General features: G+C 38.9%; 1 long non-coding RNA gene across 1 annotated transcript; it reads right to left on the minus strand.

The window, feature by feature from the left end:
- Positions 1–642: 642 nt before the first annotated feature.
- On the minus strand, positions 643–15,880 carry LOC140149764 (uncharacterized). The gene is made up of 3 exons (XR_011858728.1): positions 15,799–15,880; positions 13,459–13,503; positions 643–722 (listed from the first exon to the last, which is right to left on the minus strand). It is a non-coding gene; the product is annotated as an uncharacterized lncRNA (long non-coding RNA).
- Between the last annotated feature and the right edge of the window lie 242 nt (positions 15,881–16,122).

Consider the following 16,122-nt stretch of genomic DNA (forward strand, 5'->3'; position numbering starts at 1 on the left):
TACCCCCCTGACCTTATAACACACTTAGCCATATTTCTGCCAACTCACTCCCGGCCCTAGAGTAGAGACAGATATATCCACAGACCAAGTGCTCCTTCTTAGTGGTTTGATGAAAAGATCAAGCATAGCCCATTCAGCTCAGATCCACGTGCTAATATTAAATCACAAGTTTGTAATGCACCATAGTGAGACAGTATACAGCGTCAATAATAGATGTAGAATAGTGATTTAAATGGAATTGAATATATCTCTGCATCTGAGTCTGTACTTACATCACTGAGCGATCTAGTGATCGGTTTCTAGCCAATCAGATAGGACTTCTTTTCACCAACGGAGAATTAGAACGTGATTCATTGCAGGGAAAAATATTTATTTAGAGGCTGTAGACACTGTTCACATGTAAGTAGTAAGTCCAGCTGACTAGATTATTTCAAATAATATTATTGTTTATTAAATGGATGAATGATAACCTTCACAAACCATATAAAGGAACGCAGGCCAATGAATGAATGAATTAATGTTATTCAATATGGTAAGTTAATTAATTAATTAATTAATTAATCAAAGATATTTGAAGTTTTAACTCCGTACACCCTTACCCGCTTTACTTACTTTTCGTAAACAAAGATATCCGGTGTCCATATTTGATATGTTGGTATCTTCAAGACATTCACATCGGGATACACACTTCGATTCCAAGGCAGATAGTCATCGTACCATTCCTAAATGAAGTAACGGTAAAAAAATAAAGATCTTAATCCTCTTAATCCCAGGGTCGTGGTTCGAGTCCCGGCAGGACCGGAAGTGGCTCGAGGAGGCGCCGGATATTTCCGTGAGGGGGTTGTGACATAAATGGTAGCAGCGGTGGTCCCTTGTGTTTCTTAACACCAGGGGGATCCACCCATCGGAAAGGGTTAGGCGTTCACAAAAATGGCTGGCCGAGTATTCCTTGTAACAAGGACGACCAGTCTGGCCGAGTATGCCTTGTATCAAGGACGACCAGTTTAAACAGAGGAAGTAAGGCGCGAGGACGCACCTTACGAGGAGGGGGAGCATGTCACGGAGGTATAAGTGCGTTAGTGTTATATACCTTACGGGATAGTCCTCTTTTGATCTATACGCTAGCGCGCTCGCCTCCAGGGTCGTGGGTTCGAGTCCCGGCAGGACCAGAAGTGGCTCGGGGAGGCGCAGGATATTTCCGTAAGGTGTTTGTGACAATAAGAACCTATTTTTGTATGAAAATCGCACAGTTATTCGCTGTAGAAGTAGTGATGTATCAGGATTAAATATTCGCCGTCGAAGTGATGTAACAATCGGATCACCTACCATAGCAATAGGTGAAAACAATTTTGAATATATCGCGCTGCACTACAAGCAGGTTGCACTCATCACCTGTGTATGTCTGCAATACAATACCGCTCCTTCCAAAGCTACTAATCTTTCAGGTGCAAGTGATCAGTGATCAGCATGATATGGTTCAATGCAGAGGTACCGCGTGAACGTACTAGTGTATGGCGATATAATCAAAAATCGTTTTTTCTTATTGCGATGGTAGTTGATCCGATTACTACATTACTTCGGCGGGGAAAAGTGAAAAGTGAAAACAATTTTTGCATGTATTACCCCAGTTAGCAACCTGGACAACCGATTCTTTTGTTATGCAAGGCTCACTCAGTCATTTAATGTGGCAATACAAACGATCGAATTTGGTGTTGAAATGAGCTAAATTTTGAGTTACACCTTTTCAATGTAAAATTAATTTCCTCGGCCAAATGAAAAGCAATCATTTTCATTTTTTCAGTAAATGTCAGGTCAAATTGTAGTGCTTGATACTGTATTTTTTTTTCAAATCCTAGTGTTAAACTTAGGCGTGAAATTCAGTCATTTCGTGTAAGATTTTCGATTTTGATAGGCTTAAACTCTGCCCGCGAGCCTTTTTTGGATCAACCTTTTAGCTTTTCAAAGTAATATAGTTCGCTAATGAAGGATTTTTCCCAACTTTCTAACGCACATCACCGTGAGCGATATATCATAGTTTTGTCAGAATTTCCGTTTTGATTTCACCATTTTTCTGCCGGCTAAAAATTTGTCAAAATCAACGCGTGAAATCTAAGGCTAATACTAGCATTGTGGATCGATATCCCTGGGTTTAATGTGAATACCGGCATGGCTACAGTGTTGCCAGAACTTCAATATAGCAACGAAATTCCCAGGCCTAATCATTACTCGTTGACTGCCGATAAAACGCCCAATAAAGACTTAGTCACCGGACCGCGCCGGCCAGTTAAAGTACATGCCCTATCACACCACTCCACACCATACATAAATTCTCCCAGTCACATTTCCCAAATATGAAATTAAAAAAGTCAAATTTTAATTTACTTCTTTTAAAGTTTGGCAGAGGCGGGGTTCGAACTCACGGCGCAACGCTTAGTACTCTATGAGCCTAGCGCCTTAGACCACTCGGCCACTTGTCTTGTATATATAATCGCTACCACGTGACAAGCAAAGACAGAAAACTTATTATATTTTGGAATTTTATCATTAATGTGTATTATAATAGAGCTACCATTATTTATATTGTTGAATTCTCAAGCGCATCATTTCGAATTGGGTTTTTATGCCTAAAGCCCGATACTGACTCCACCTGTACATTTTAATTTCATCGCGGGATGCTGAGATGTTTGAAAAGCATCGCAGCATCGCATACCGCTGCGAAGTGGAGTCAGGATCGGCCTTAATTCGATCCACCAGCATCCATGGTTCGATGTAGAGAGTCTTTCCTATTCAGAGGAAATATTGCAATTACACACCTTATTGCCTTTTAACCATAACCAATGACACTAGCACGTAATTCCAGTCAAGCACCAATCTTTAATCCTATTGTTGAAGAGGATAATAAGCTTATACTTATGTATAGCATTCGTAAAAAAGCTTAAGTCTTTGTTTGCTTTGGTTAAGTCCTGTTCAAGTGGTGGATTAACCAACAATTAACAATGAGAGTACATTCCTGAACCTCGTTCAGTTGGCGATGATTTGAAGTGACCGCCAATTATGACCATTTGATATTTAATAGGGGCCTACCAGCAACGTGGAAAAAAAGAAATAATGTAGTGCCAAAATAATGTACCCTTTTACGGAAGGAGCAAAGTTTAACAAGTTACAACTCCGCTTCTGCAGTACGAATGTCAGCGGCGAATGTCAGGTTATTATTTCCCAGTCTTGAAAAAAAATTTGCAGGCAGAGGTGGGAATCGATCTCGGTACCTCCCGGTTAAAAAGCACTGTGTAAAACCACTAAGCCAACTAAATATCTGTCGTGAGATGCTTGACATTAATCTTTGATATTGCTGAATGGAACAAATCGCGGAATTAAATCAGTAATAAAAGAAGTAGATTCTTATTTAGCGGCCAAATTGGATAAAAGGGGAAATATTTGTCCCTGCTCTAAAGAAAATATAGGTTAGAAAATTATCAAATAAATTTAAATTAAAAATTGAGACTTTATATTTATTTATTTCACAAGGCGGCATTTTCACAGACAAACACTGTATACGCTAAAAACTCGACCCTCATTACTAGATGATGGCATAGCTCAGTGTTAGAGCATCAGACTGGTAATGTCAATATCGTTGGTTCGAATCCGCCTGCCAGCAATGGTTATTATGATTTTAATGCTACGCTACAATTTGTTCAATTTTTTTTCATTCATTTATTTATTTATTCATTCATTCATTCATTCATTCATTCATTCATTCATTCATTCATTCATTCATTCATTCATTCATTCATTCATTCATTCATTCATTTATTTAAATAATTTGATATATTTGAAAGGGGTATTTGAGCAATTTGAAATGTTTACCCCCGTATAATCCTATGGGGTCATTTTGAACCCACCCCCTCCCAAATTGCCAAAACCTATGAGTTTAAATCATACATAATGATCAGTACGTCAATCATGAGTGAACACCGGTTGGTCACTGCATTTATTTGGGAATGGGTAGGCACTGCAGCTTGATTCACCATCCACAACATGATAATGTGTGCACATGCTACATTATAATACACTTGTAGGCCTATGTTGTTGTTGGTGTATAAGTAATGGGCCTTGCAATTAAAATGCCTCAAGCTTTTAATCCGATATGCAGATTATCTATTTGTTTTCATGAATTGGAAGACATTCTTTGATGTATTACTGAGCTCAATGATCTGAAATTACTGGAGTGTGAGGTCAGCATAGTATTTTATTAACAGAAAGTATAGAGGCCCTGCATGAAATTATCGATTGGCTCCAAACAAAGGATTTGAGCCGGTGTCCTTCACCGTAGTTATGGCGGAGTGCAGTCCATTCAATCAAATGTTGTCATCAACCTATTTGATTGCAATCATGCTTTTGTTGAATGCATTTGAGTAGTCCGCCATATTTTTTTTTATACGGGATGATATGTCACATGCAAGGCCTCTATTCTCCAAATTCATTTCCTAATGTATGTGAGAATGATACAATAGTGACATGATGAACATAGTCATTGATGCATCAGTTTTAAAATAGACTAGGCGGTTACCATATTTGGCGGTTCTCGGCTGGGCGCGATTACCAGGCTGATGGTGACATGTTCATATGACAGTTTTTACTAATTTGACCTCAGATGACCCCTGGCGACCCCAAAATGACCTTCCAAAAATTTGACTCTAAATGTTGACTGTACCCACCAAGTTTCATGCCCATACGACAGTTTTTAGTAATTTGACCTCAGATGACCCCTGGGTGACCTTGGATGACCTCAAAATGATCTAAACTTATAACTCTAAATGTTGACTGTACCCACGAAGTTTCATGCCTATATATGAGTTTTTACTAATTTGACCTCAGATGACCCGTGGTGACCTTGGATGACCCCAAAATGACCTTCAAAAAATGTTGTTTTAAATGTTGACTGTACCTACCAAGTTTCATGCCCATACGACACTTTTTAGTAATTTGACCTCAGATGACCCCTGGGAGCGGACCCCGGTGTCAGATGACTTTAAAACGAACATAAACATCTTCTTGACAGGACAGAACTACACCCACCCACCGAGTTTGAGCCCCGTACGACCTAGTTTCATGCCCATATGACAGTTTTTAGTCATTTTACCTCAAATGACCCCTGGGAGGGGGCCCCGGGATCGGATGACTTAACGAACATGAACATCTTCTTGCCAGGACAGAACTACACCCACCCACCGAGTTTGAGTCCCGTAGGACCTAGTTTCATGCCCATATGGCAGTTTTTAGTCATTTGACCTCAAATGACCCCTTGGAGGGGGCCCCGGGGTCGGATGACTTAACGAACATAAACTTCTTCTTGCCAGGACAGAACTACACCCACCCACCGAGTTTGAGCCCCGTACGACCTACGACGGCCTCACATTAGCAGTCACAGGCAAAACCTAAATCTACAGAATATATCCATTACTCGTCTCGAAAGAGCTCAAAATAAATAACTTAGAAAATTATCTTGATGTCCTTTAACATGTTTCCATAGTTAACCATCGTTAGCCATGGATATCTATGCTGTAGAACTGACCGGTGACTAAGTCCGATTTATTGGGACGTTTATCGACCATCAACGAGTAATGAGCGCTCCTACTGATCATGTTTATAGCACGATGAGAATCTTTCATCACGTGAGTGATTCGGACCAATGTGTTGAAATTTGCTTCTCCTCAAAACAACTTTGCCCGACAATCTTACATGCAATTGGGCAATATTTTAAACAAAACTTTCTTTTAAAACATAATATTACGCTGTATGTTTTATGATCAAGCTGTTTGGAACACACTTCCAAATAACCTTCGTAACGCCCCCAGACTTCCGTTATTAACCAATCTTTGTAAATTTATTGTTTTTATGTTTGTTTGTAAATTTCGTGCTTTACGCGCTTTGAGTTCCTCATCAGAGATTATGTCTTATAAGAACCATTCATTATCATTGCTAACTTAAACAGGTTTTTGTTTTTAACAAAAACCTGTTCAAGCAATTATTTAAAATTGCTTGCCTAAAAACAGAATAACTTGGATGTTAATACCTGACGTATATAGTGTTTCAATTGTCACGAAGGTGACTGGGTATGGTGCCTTTTGTTTGTGTTTGTTTGAAACTGCTTTTGGAAACCCACCGAAAGTCATAGGCCCTAATGAAGCAGCCAAAACAATACCAGGTTAAACATGGAAGTTTATAAAAACTTATTAAATAACCTTAAGAAAAAAAAAAACATTTTTGGCAACAATAAGCCTTGCATTGAATGTCATGGTTAAAGTGTGTTGAGTACCACCCCAACGTTTCCCTACATACGCCCGCACTATCCACCTCACACACCTCTGCACTCACCCCACCCCATAGGCCTACATGTACATGATATTACATAATAATATAGGCCTATAGCATAGCTATACATTTAGGTATAGCGCTTAATTATGACTATGGTTAGGCCTATAGGCCTACATGTCAAATTAAAAACAAACCCGAACACAAGTCTGAAGGGTGTAATGAAAATGGCAACCCGCGATGGGGGGCGGGGGTAGGTCATACAAAATTCACCTGGAGATAGGAGGGACAGAAGATTAAAATCCCCTATAATAACACGCTAATTTTTCTAGGTTTGGACCGTGGATTTTCATGGACCTCAAGCGTGCGTCTCTTAATACGGACTAACCTATGTAAACAAACAAACAGACAGACAAAATGGTTTTCATAATCATGGAATCCATAAATTGCAGGCTATCACGGGAGCAAATTTTTAAAATTCACCTCATTTACCAATTGGGGATTTGGGCTACCAAATCGCTAGTCGGGCAATCTTCATGATCTTCACTGACCGTCGTTTTATCTTTTCAGTTTCTGTTTCCGTATCCGTATCAGTTTTTGTAAGTCATTGTTATTCTGAAGTGGTAGTCTCCCAGGTGTGACCCAGGGTTGCAGGAGGAAGCAAAATAGGGAGATGAACATTGATACGAGGGAAGCGCGACACTGTGGCCCTGCACAAGTGCATTGGGTGCGACAGGCTCATAATCGGACCTTTTGTGATTTAAGGGCTTATTTTCAACGTTTTTATAGAAAATGTGGACTTTGTCATTCGGATTGGCATGCATTTTGTCAAATTAATGTAGATCAATTTAAAAATGTCAGACGAGAGGGCGCTAGACCATTAAAAACACCGGTGTTAACACCGGTGTTTCATAACCTTGTCTCTCTCGCTTTTATTGACATAGGCATCCCCTCTATTGAAATAACCTGATTGGTACTTCAAAGTTAACAATGAAGTCAGATTACAGTAAACTTACTGAATCCCCTGCGTTTTCGTATCTGAACAATAGACTTACGGAAACTGAAAAGAGAAAAAGACCCTGAGTTTGACATTTTCGGAGCATGAAGGGAAAAAGGGTAAAATAAAAACGGAAATTCTGACAAAACTATAATATATAGACCCACACGATGTGCCTTACAGAGTTGGGAAATATCTTTCTTTAGCAAACTATATTAGTTTGAGACGCTAAAAATCAATTCTGTAAAAAGCTCGCGGGCGAACTCAAGGCCTATAAAAATCAAAAATATCACACTAAAAGACACAATTTGATGCTTAATTTTAACACCAGGATTTAAAAAAAATGTATATCCAAGCACCAAGTTTTTAACTGACATTACTGAAGAAAAAAAATATTGCTTTATATTTGACCGAGAAAATTGATTTCATAGCAAAAAGGTGTATCTCTAAATTGTGCTGATTTTAACATGTATCGATCGACTTTTAGCGCGACTAAGCATTTCTAATAGGTCTGTCACACTACGACGGACTGGATCAACGTACATCACCGAATACAAAAATATTTTATTCGGTGGAAAAATCACCAGTCCGGCAGAAGATTCGGTGGGATTTCGGGTCCCATTCCCGTTCGTCTCTCTATGCGTTGTGGCCGCTAATAATCCTGCAGGCGTCTTATATCCGATCGTTCAACGTCCGACAAATGACCGGATTTGGGGGTCCGATTCCCGTTCGTTTCTCTATGCGTTGTGGCCGCTAATGATCCTGCAGGCGTCTTATATTCGATCGTTCAACGTCCGACAAATGACCGGATTTGGGGGTCAACGTCCGACAAATGTCCGGATTTGGGGGTCCGATTCCCGTTCGTCTCTCTATGCGTCGTGGCCGCTAATAATCCTGCAGGCGTTTTATAGTGGGGAAAGACAACTTTTAACGGGAAAAACTTTGACGAAAATGGTCAAATATTGGCTAATAAGTACAAAAGGGCTACAAATCTGATATATCAGGGCAACCAGCGTCCGGGGGCAATAGAGGTGAGAAAGCTTTGGACAATGAAGGCCCATTTGTCATTTTTTGGACAAATTTTAGCACTATTATTGGGTACTATTTTAGTTTGAAACAGCCGAAATTGGTGAAACGAAAGCCTATTATTGAAGCCATTGAAAAGTTTTCACCATTATTGTATAATATAAACAATTGTTTTAAAAATAACACGTGGATGTCCATAGCAGAAGCAAACAGGAAGACTTGTCCATTTTTCAAAATGAAGGTCCAATTGAAGCCATTTGCATGGGGACTGTAGGGCCTATGTACATTATTAGGCCTAGGCCTATTATGTAAAAATTTTGTTTTAAAAATGGAAAATTTGGAAAATTGTTTTTGGTGCATCATTTTTACACTATTATTGCCTTAAACAAAAAACAAAGAAGGCCCGAACTGAATTTGCAAAATTTAAAATGTTACACTGATCCACTGACACTTAGATATAAGACTTCAGACTCGTAATTTCAGATAAAGCATGCATGGATCGATATGTTAAAGTCAGTAATAGACCTAAGTCCGTCTTAAATACTGACTTTGGTGACAAAATGTCACGGGCCCTACATATCGACGGGCCGGCAGTAATTTTCACAGGCTTTTGGGCCAAGGAACCACATTTAAGCACTGCCTATAATAATCACAGGCCTATACTTAGGCTTACTATATACTATCCTGGGCCTACTCAATAACGTACAATTTAACCTTTTCCATGTTTTCTTTTTTCTTTCTTGTCAATCACTAAAACTGGTAGGAATTTGATATTGCGTCCTCTACCCTTCAGAAAGTACCCCTCCCTCAATACTACTTACATGCATAGGCCTATAAATTGGGGGAAATATGATATTGCGTCACACACCCTTCAGAAAGCCCCCCCCCCATGATCGATGTACATGTTCGCCATAGGCCTACATCCGGCACAAGCGCCTGCGAAACCTTGCAAACACCTGCGGTATATAAACGAAAGAATAACGAACAAACCCAGGGTATACAGGGTGTCCCAGAAAAAATTACCGGGTGAATAAATTTGGACGTAAGTCGAGAAATAGACATCAGAATCCAAAAATCTAACAATCAACATGTAGCCCATCTTATTCTCCATCTCATACGCTAATTTTACTGGAATCGGTTGACTAATTGCGAAGAAATGAGCGATTACATAACGCATGCGTCAATTGACTTCATTCCAAGTTTGAGTCTTTCAACACAATGCGCACTAGTGGCTAATTGTTACGGTCTTCATATTGTGTTCGGTGAAATCCTTTTCATTCTTTTTAAACAATCTTTTTCTTGCAAAACATTTAATTAGGTTTTGTTCAAATTTGAAAACCTTCCCGATATTGAAAATGAATGATGATCGGTACTTGTAAAATATCTTTTTTTTTTTTTGTTTATATAAAATTTTGCATAAAGAATTATTGCATAAAGAATTCCAGCTGGCTTAAAAATTTCTCACACACATTAATGTTTTTGGAATATTTCTAAGATATTGTAATGCAAAGTTTAAATCATTTAAAACTTCAACATTAATGTTGTATGGTATCAAAATCACACGTAAAGATGTAAGCACTTGATCATTGTCATTCTTGGCTCATATGTTCTTTGGAAAGTTAAAATATAACATATTTGCACAACCTAAATTATTAAAGTTGGAATGCTTCCAATTGCAGAAATCAAAGTTTTCTCAGACAAACTGTTATTCATCTTCAGTGAAAGCATGAATAACATAACCCCGTCGGATTATAAAATAGATAATGTGGACTACATTTAATGAGATACACAAACTTTTGGAAACGGTGAGCGAGTATGAAAAAGGTGCCTGTTAATCAAACTTGGAATGAACTGCATTGATACGCGCATTATGTAATCATTAATTTCTTCCCAACCAGTCAACCGAATCAAATAAAATTTTCGTATGTGATGCACAATAAAATAGGCTATGAGCTACATTTTACATTTTTTGATTCCGATGTCTATTTCTCGACCTACGTTCATTTTTATTCACTCGGTAATTTTTTCTGGGACACCCTGTATATACAGAACAGACAGTACGAACACACATCGGACAACTTCCGAATATGTGTATATTCGGCACACTCCGTTTCAAGTTTTGTGCATGCACAAAACTTGAAACGTATTGTCGACGGACTAAACAAACATCACCTAACACGAAACGCATTTGGCGGATAATAGCAGGACATATGAAGAACATAAAACGAACAATGACGAACACTAACGGATTTGCTAAAATACCATCCGTTTCTTATACGGAAGACCGATCCGGTGTAGTGTGACACCAACACGGTCTGGGTCAACGTACATCACCGAATGCAAAAATATGCTATCCGGTGGTGAAGGCCTCACAGGAACGTATTTGCAACGAACACGGGCCGAGTGCAACGAATAAAGAACGAACATGAACGAAAGGAGAGCGAACAAACTCCGGCAACATGCAGCACCATACGAACACACATCGGATAAATACCGAACATGTGTATTCGGTACACTCCGTTTCAAGGTTTGTGCATGCACAAAACTTGCCGACGGACTTAACGAACATCACCTAACACGAAACGCATTTGGCGGATGATAGCAGGACATAAAAAGAACATAAAACGATCATTGACGAACAACAACGGATTTACTAAAATACCATCCGTTTCTTGTACGGAAAACCTATTCGGTGTAGTGTGACAGGCGCATAAAGAATCGGTTGTCCAGGTGGCTGACTGACCCTACGCTAGACGAAAGCTGTAATTCTGCAACGCCCCATTGATTATCAAAGAATAGGCGTTAATTCTATAGAAATTTCACATTATGCTGAGTTAATGTACGTTTCACTCACACCTATATAATAATTAGTGTCTTTTGTGATATGCCCTGAGCAATATAATTTGATTATTTATCTTTGTTTACAATTAAAATCTATTTCATGAGACATTTGGGGAAATTCCTCTCATGCATCAAGTTGATCAAAACAAATTAAATCATATTATATATTATGGATTGTTGGAAAATCCCCTGCTCTCTATAATATTCAGTGTACATTGCACCATTAGGGGAATCCCTGCTAATATAAAGTGGATATGACATAATATGGGGAATACCCACAGGAAGTGTTGTAATGTGACAGAACGGTCTATTAATCATGTGTGTTTTAGGAGTATAAAAAGTTGAAAGCTTTACTGGTAAACAAATGTTCTCAGTACAGATCCAAAAAGGTACAATTAGGTACTCACTAGAAATATTTCGATTCCTATCAGGAATCTTGTTCACTCTGGTTTGGTGAGTGGTAGTGTTTCTAGTTGTTATCGGCAATCTTTGTGACTGATCTTGATGACGTCACATGGGTTGCTTGCCGATTGATGATCTGATTGTAGATTCGATCAAGTCTGTACGCCCCCTCGTCCTTGTTCATGGTGGTCATGCTGGTGTTACCTCTGCTTCTAATCCAGATGGCCTCTTTGAGCCAACGGGTTGTTTTGTTAGCTTCTTGGTCGATGGCTTTGAACTCCTCCCACCCAATCACGTGATTATTTGTTGCTGTGTGTTCAGTTATGGCCGATTTGTAAGTTTCTATAGTTGACGCTTTCCTCTGTGATCTGGTGAAAGTTTTCTCATTAGCATTATCTACTTAAGACTTATGTTCTTAAACCCACGTGACGTCATCAAGATCAGTCACAAAGATTGCCGATAACAACTAGAAACACCACCACTCACCTTGATAGGAATCGAAATATTTCTAGTGAGTACCTAGTTTTACTTAATATTTGGATCTGTACTGAGAACATTTGCTTACCAGTGATTTATGAACGATGCTGATGAATTTGATCAGAGGTGAAAGATTTAGTTTGCCCTTTGCAGAATATCATGAGAGCCTGTAAATTCTTTATGTGTTGGTTATCCTGTGCTTCAAAAAGAGGTACATTTGAATCAGTTTGCTTAGCCAATAATGTTCAATTTAAATACAGCAACGAAGGAGATTTTGAGTATATGAAGGTACTTCTCCTCCCCAAAGGATTAAAGATCTTCTGTTGACTTGCTGCAGTCTGGTTTATAAAAAAAAACACCTGTCAATAAAATAGAGCAGTGCAGAAAAAAGTTTGTTCCCTGGAGAAAAAGTGATTGGTGAAAGAAGCACCATTGTTGAAGATTGTCATCTGCGCAAAGAGTTAAATTTTTGGAGAACGGTGCAAAGAGTTAAGTGTTTGGAGAAAGCAGCGCCAGTATTTAAGTGTTTGGAGAAAGCAGCACCATTTCTGTGCGATGATTTTATACGCAAATGATTTATAAATGCAATGCAAGTGTACAATGGACTTCACTGAACAGCGACTTTAGCAGGATAAGCAAACAAGAGGAAGACTGCTGATTAAGAACCGATTAGTTAATATTGTAATTGTGTGATTATATTGTATGTGCATATTTTGCTTTCAATTAAAGACATAGATTTTGTTAACTTAATCAAGCAGTGTATGTTTTTTGTGCATTTGTGTGAATTCGGGTAAAAGGTGATTTTGGCCTTGAGTCATTACGGCTCGTAACCATGGTAACACTTTGAAAAGAACGATATTGTATTCAATCTATATTCGCTGTAGAAGTGACGTAATAAATAAGATTAACTACCATAGTAATAGATGAATACAATTTTGACTATATCGCCATGCTTTACAAGCAGTTGCACTCATCACCGGTGTATGTCTGCAATCATAGATTGAATACAATACCGCTCTTTTCAAAGATACTAATCTTACAAGGTGCGAGTGATCAGCATGATATAGTTCAATGCATAGGTATACCGCGTGAACGTTGTAGTGAAGGGCGATTTAGTCAAACATTGTTTATCTGGCTATGGTAGTTAATCCGATTATTGTGTCACTTCTACAGCGAATATGATTGCACACATACACAAACATGATAGGTGATGAGTGCAGGGCAATACATTCAAAATTATTTTCGCTACATATCGCTATGGTATTGAATCCTGTTACATCACTAAGCGGAACACACAAGAAGTAGAAAATAATTGTATTGAGTTACAAAAACTTTTGAAACGCGTCCGCAACATAATGATATTAAACAGTGAAATAGCCCAATGAAGCAATAATTAATCTCACCAAAGTTAACCACGCACTATGTAGTAATGTTTCGTCCCGTTCATTCTGTAAGAAAACAAGGGTATATTAGTGGCAAATGGTGGTGTGGTCATAGACCACAAACCTAGCTGGAACATGTTGGTGTTTTGGAGGTATCTGACCACTACAAAAATGTTCCCAAAATGTTCCCCTCGTCATGAGGTTTGCTGTCACCGAGTTTGAGCACCATACGAGTTGAAGATGTCCAGATTCTAAGGTTTGACCCCAGATGACCTTTGACCTGACCCATGCATGATGTTCCTTAATGTTCCCCTGGTCTTGGGGTTTGTTGTCCTAAGTTTGAGCCATGTACTTCTTACAGATGTCCAGAAAATGGAATTCTAAGATTTTACCCAGATAACCTTTGACCTGCCCCCTGCACAGTGTTCCAAAATTTTCTCTTGATCATTAAGTTCGTTGTCACGGAGTTTGAGCCCCGTACCCCTTACAGATGTCCAGAAAATGCATTTCGAAAATTTGACCTCTACATGACCTTTGACCTGACCCCTGCACAATGTTCCCCTGGTCATGAGATTTATTGTCACTGAATTTGAGCCCCATACCCCTTACAGATATCCAGAAAATGAAATTATAAGTTTTGACACAGATAACCTTTGACCTGACCCCTGCCTCGGACCCTGCAGAGAGTGTTCCAAAATGTTCCCCTGATCACTTTTCACGAAGTAAAAGCCCCGTACCCCTTACAGATGTTCAGGAAATGTATTTCTACAATTTGACCTCTGCATGACCTTTGACCTGACCCCTACAACATGCTCCCTTGGTCATAAGATTTGTTGTCACCGAGTGCGAGCCCGATACCCCTTACAACTGTCCATATAATGTACTTGTAAGATTTTACCCCCTTAATGACCTTTGACCCCAACTCCGTGTATAATTTATAGGCACTGGGTAAAGCCGATGCCTATGTGCAAGTGACGTCATTGTGCTATGTAATATGTGGCAGAAGAAGCATTTTGAAGGCATTTGATTATATACCAGAAATGCCCCTTTAATGACCTTTAACCCCAATTCCGTTTACTCCCTATGGACACTGGATATAGGCGATACATATGTGCAAGTTACATAATTGTAGTTGAAACAGGTTCATCAGGTTTGGTAATAACAAAATAAACAGGTTTTTAATTTGTCAAAACCAGTGAAGAAACTTACTATTTTCTTGCTGACAGTATCGTCAGTGAATTACTGACTTTATCGAAGCTTGTTGATGTTATGATCCAACAGCTGATGACTGGTGAGAAGTTATGTCACTTCCGGTAGTGATGTTAGTCCTACTCGCAGTCTCCAAAAGTGGATCATAAACATGACTCAGATTGTAGATCCCTCGTCTTTGTTCATCACTCCTCATCCCCTCCTCCTGATCTGAATTGACTCTTTTATCCATCGCGCTTTTCTTTCATTCTCTCTCTCTCTCTCTCTATTATTTTAGACTAATCATATTAACAATTGGGGGAGTCTAAAATCTTAGAGAGCGAGAGAGAGAGAGAGAGAGAGAGAGTGAGAGAGAGAGAGAGTGACGGAAAAGCGCGATGGATAAAATTGAAGGCAAGTTGTGTTGTCGTGTTTGCTACCGAGTTCTATTTGAACTTGTCTTCTACAGCATGTAGTTTTCGCTGTTTGATTATATATTTTGTTATCTGTCCCTGAAGAAGAGCAGTTTATCTGCTCGAAATGTCGGTTGTTTTTTTGTCTGTTTTGTTTTGTTTGACTGCTATGTGCACAGTTGTTTTCATCACTTTCAGTGTACTTTTGTACTGTTTTCCTGTTTTCCTTTGTGGCCTCTGGAATTGGCAATTTTTGGCAATTGAACTTTGCCTGTTTTTGTACCTACACTGGTTGTTTGGTTTAGCGTGTCTGTTTATATTGCATTCGTTCTAGTGAACTTTTGTATTCCATTGATCCTGGTTGTGTTTGCAGGTTTAGCACTTCTGTGGGCCTTGGAACTGGCAATTTTTGGCTATCGAACTGTGCCTACTTCTTATGCCTGCATTTGCTGTTTTTGTTCCCCTGCACATTGTCTAGTCTGCATTTTTTACTTGTTTCCCCACATGAAGTTGGTGTACCTTGCTTTTTTCTTTCCGATTGCATGTAAGATGATGCTCGGTACTTGTAAATATCTTTTTTCGTTTATGTTGATATAATTATTGCATAAAGGATTGTTGCAGCTGGCTAAAAAGTTTTCTCTTGCACATTAATGTTTTTTGGATTATTTCAAGAAATGGAAATGCAACCAACAGGATTTTTATCGTCACCAACACACGTGATTTTTTGTTATTAGAAAATTGAATTGAATTGTTAAATTACCAAGTCGATGACTCTCAAAATATCCAGATATATTTCCACATCGATTCGTTTCTTTGCGTCCAGGACAGGGCGGGGGACTGTTGGACCATAGTCAGACAGTAACTCCTTCGATAACATAGAATGAACACCCTTAGGCTTGCTTCCTTGAATTGCTACAGGAAGAAAATGAAGAAAAAGTATTTTTTTAGTACAGTCATGGACAAGAGTTTGGAATTTGTTTTTTTTGCATAACCCTGTTTTTAAGAGCAGATTTCTTACCATCAATGACCCGTCAGCCATGCAAAATGGATCACGGGTGTCTGACAAGGTCTAATTTACCACTCC

This window comes from Amphiura filiformis, chromosome 4 (assembly GCF_039555335.1).
Source record: "Amphiura filiformis chromosome 4, Afil_fr2py, whole genome shotgun sequence".
NCBI classification, from domain to species: domain Eukaryota; kingdom Metazoa; phylum Echinodermata; class Ophiuroidea; order Amphilepidida; family Amphiuridae; genus Amphiura; species Amphiura filiformis.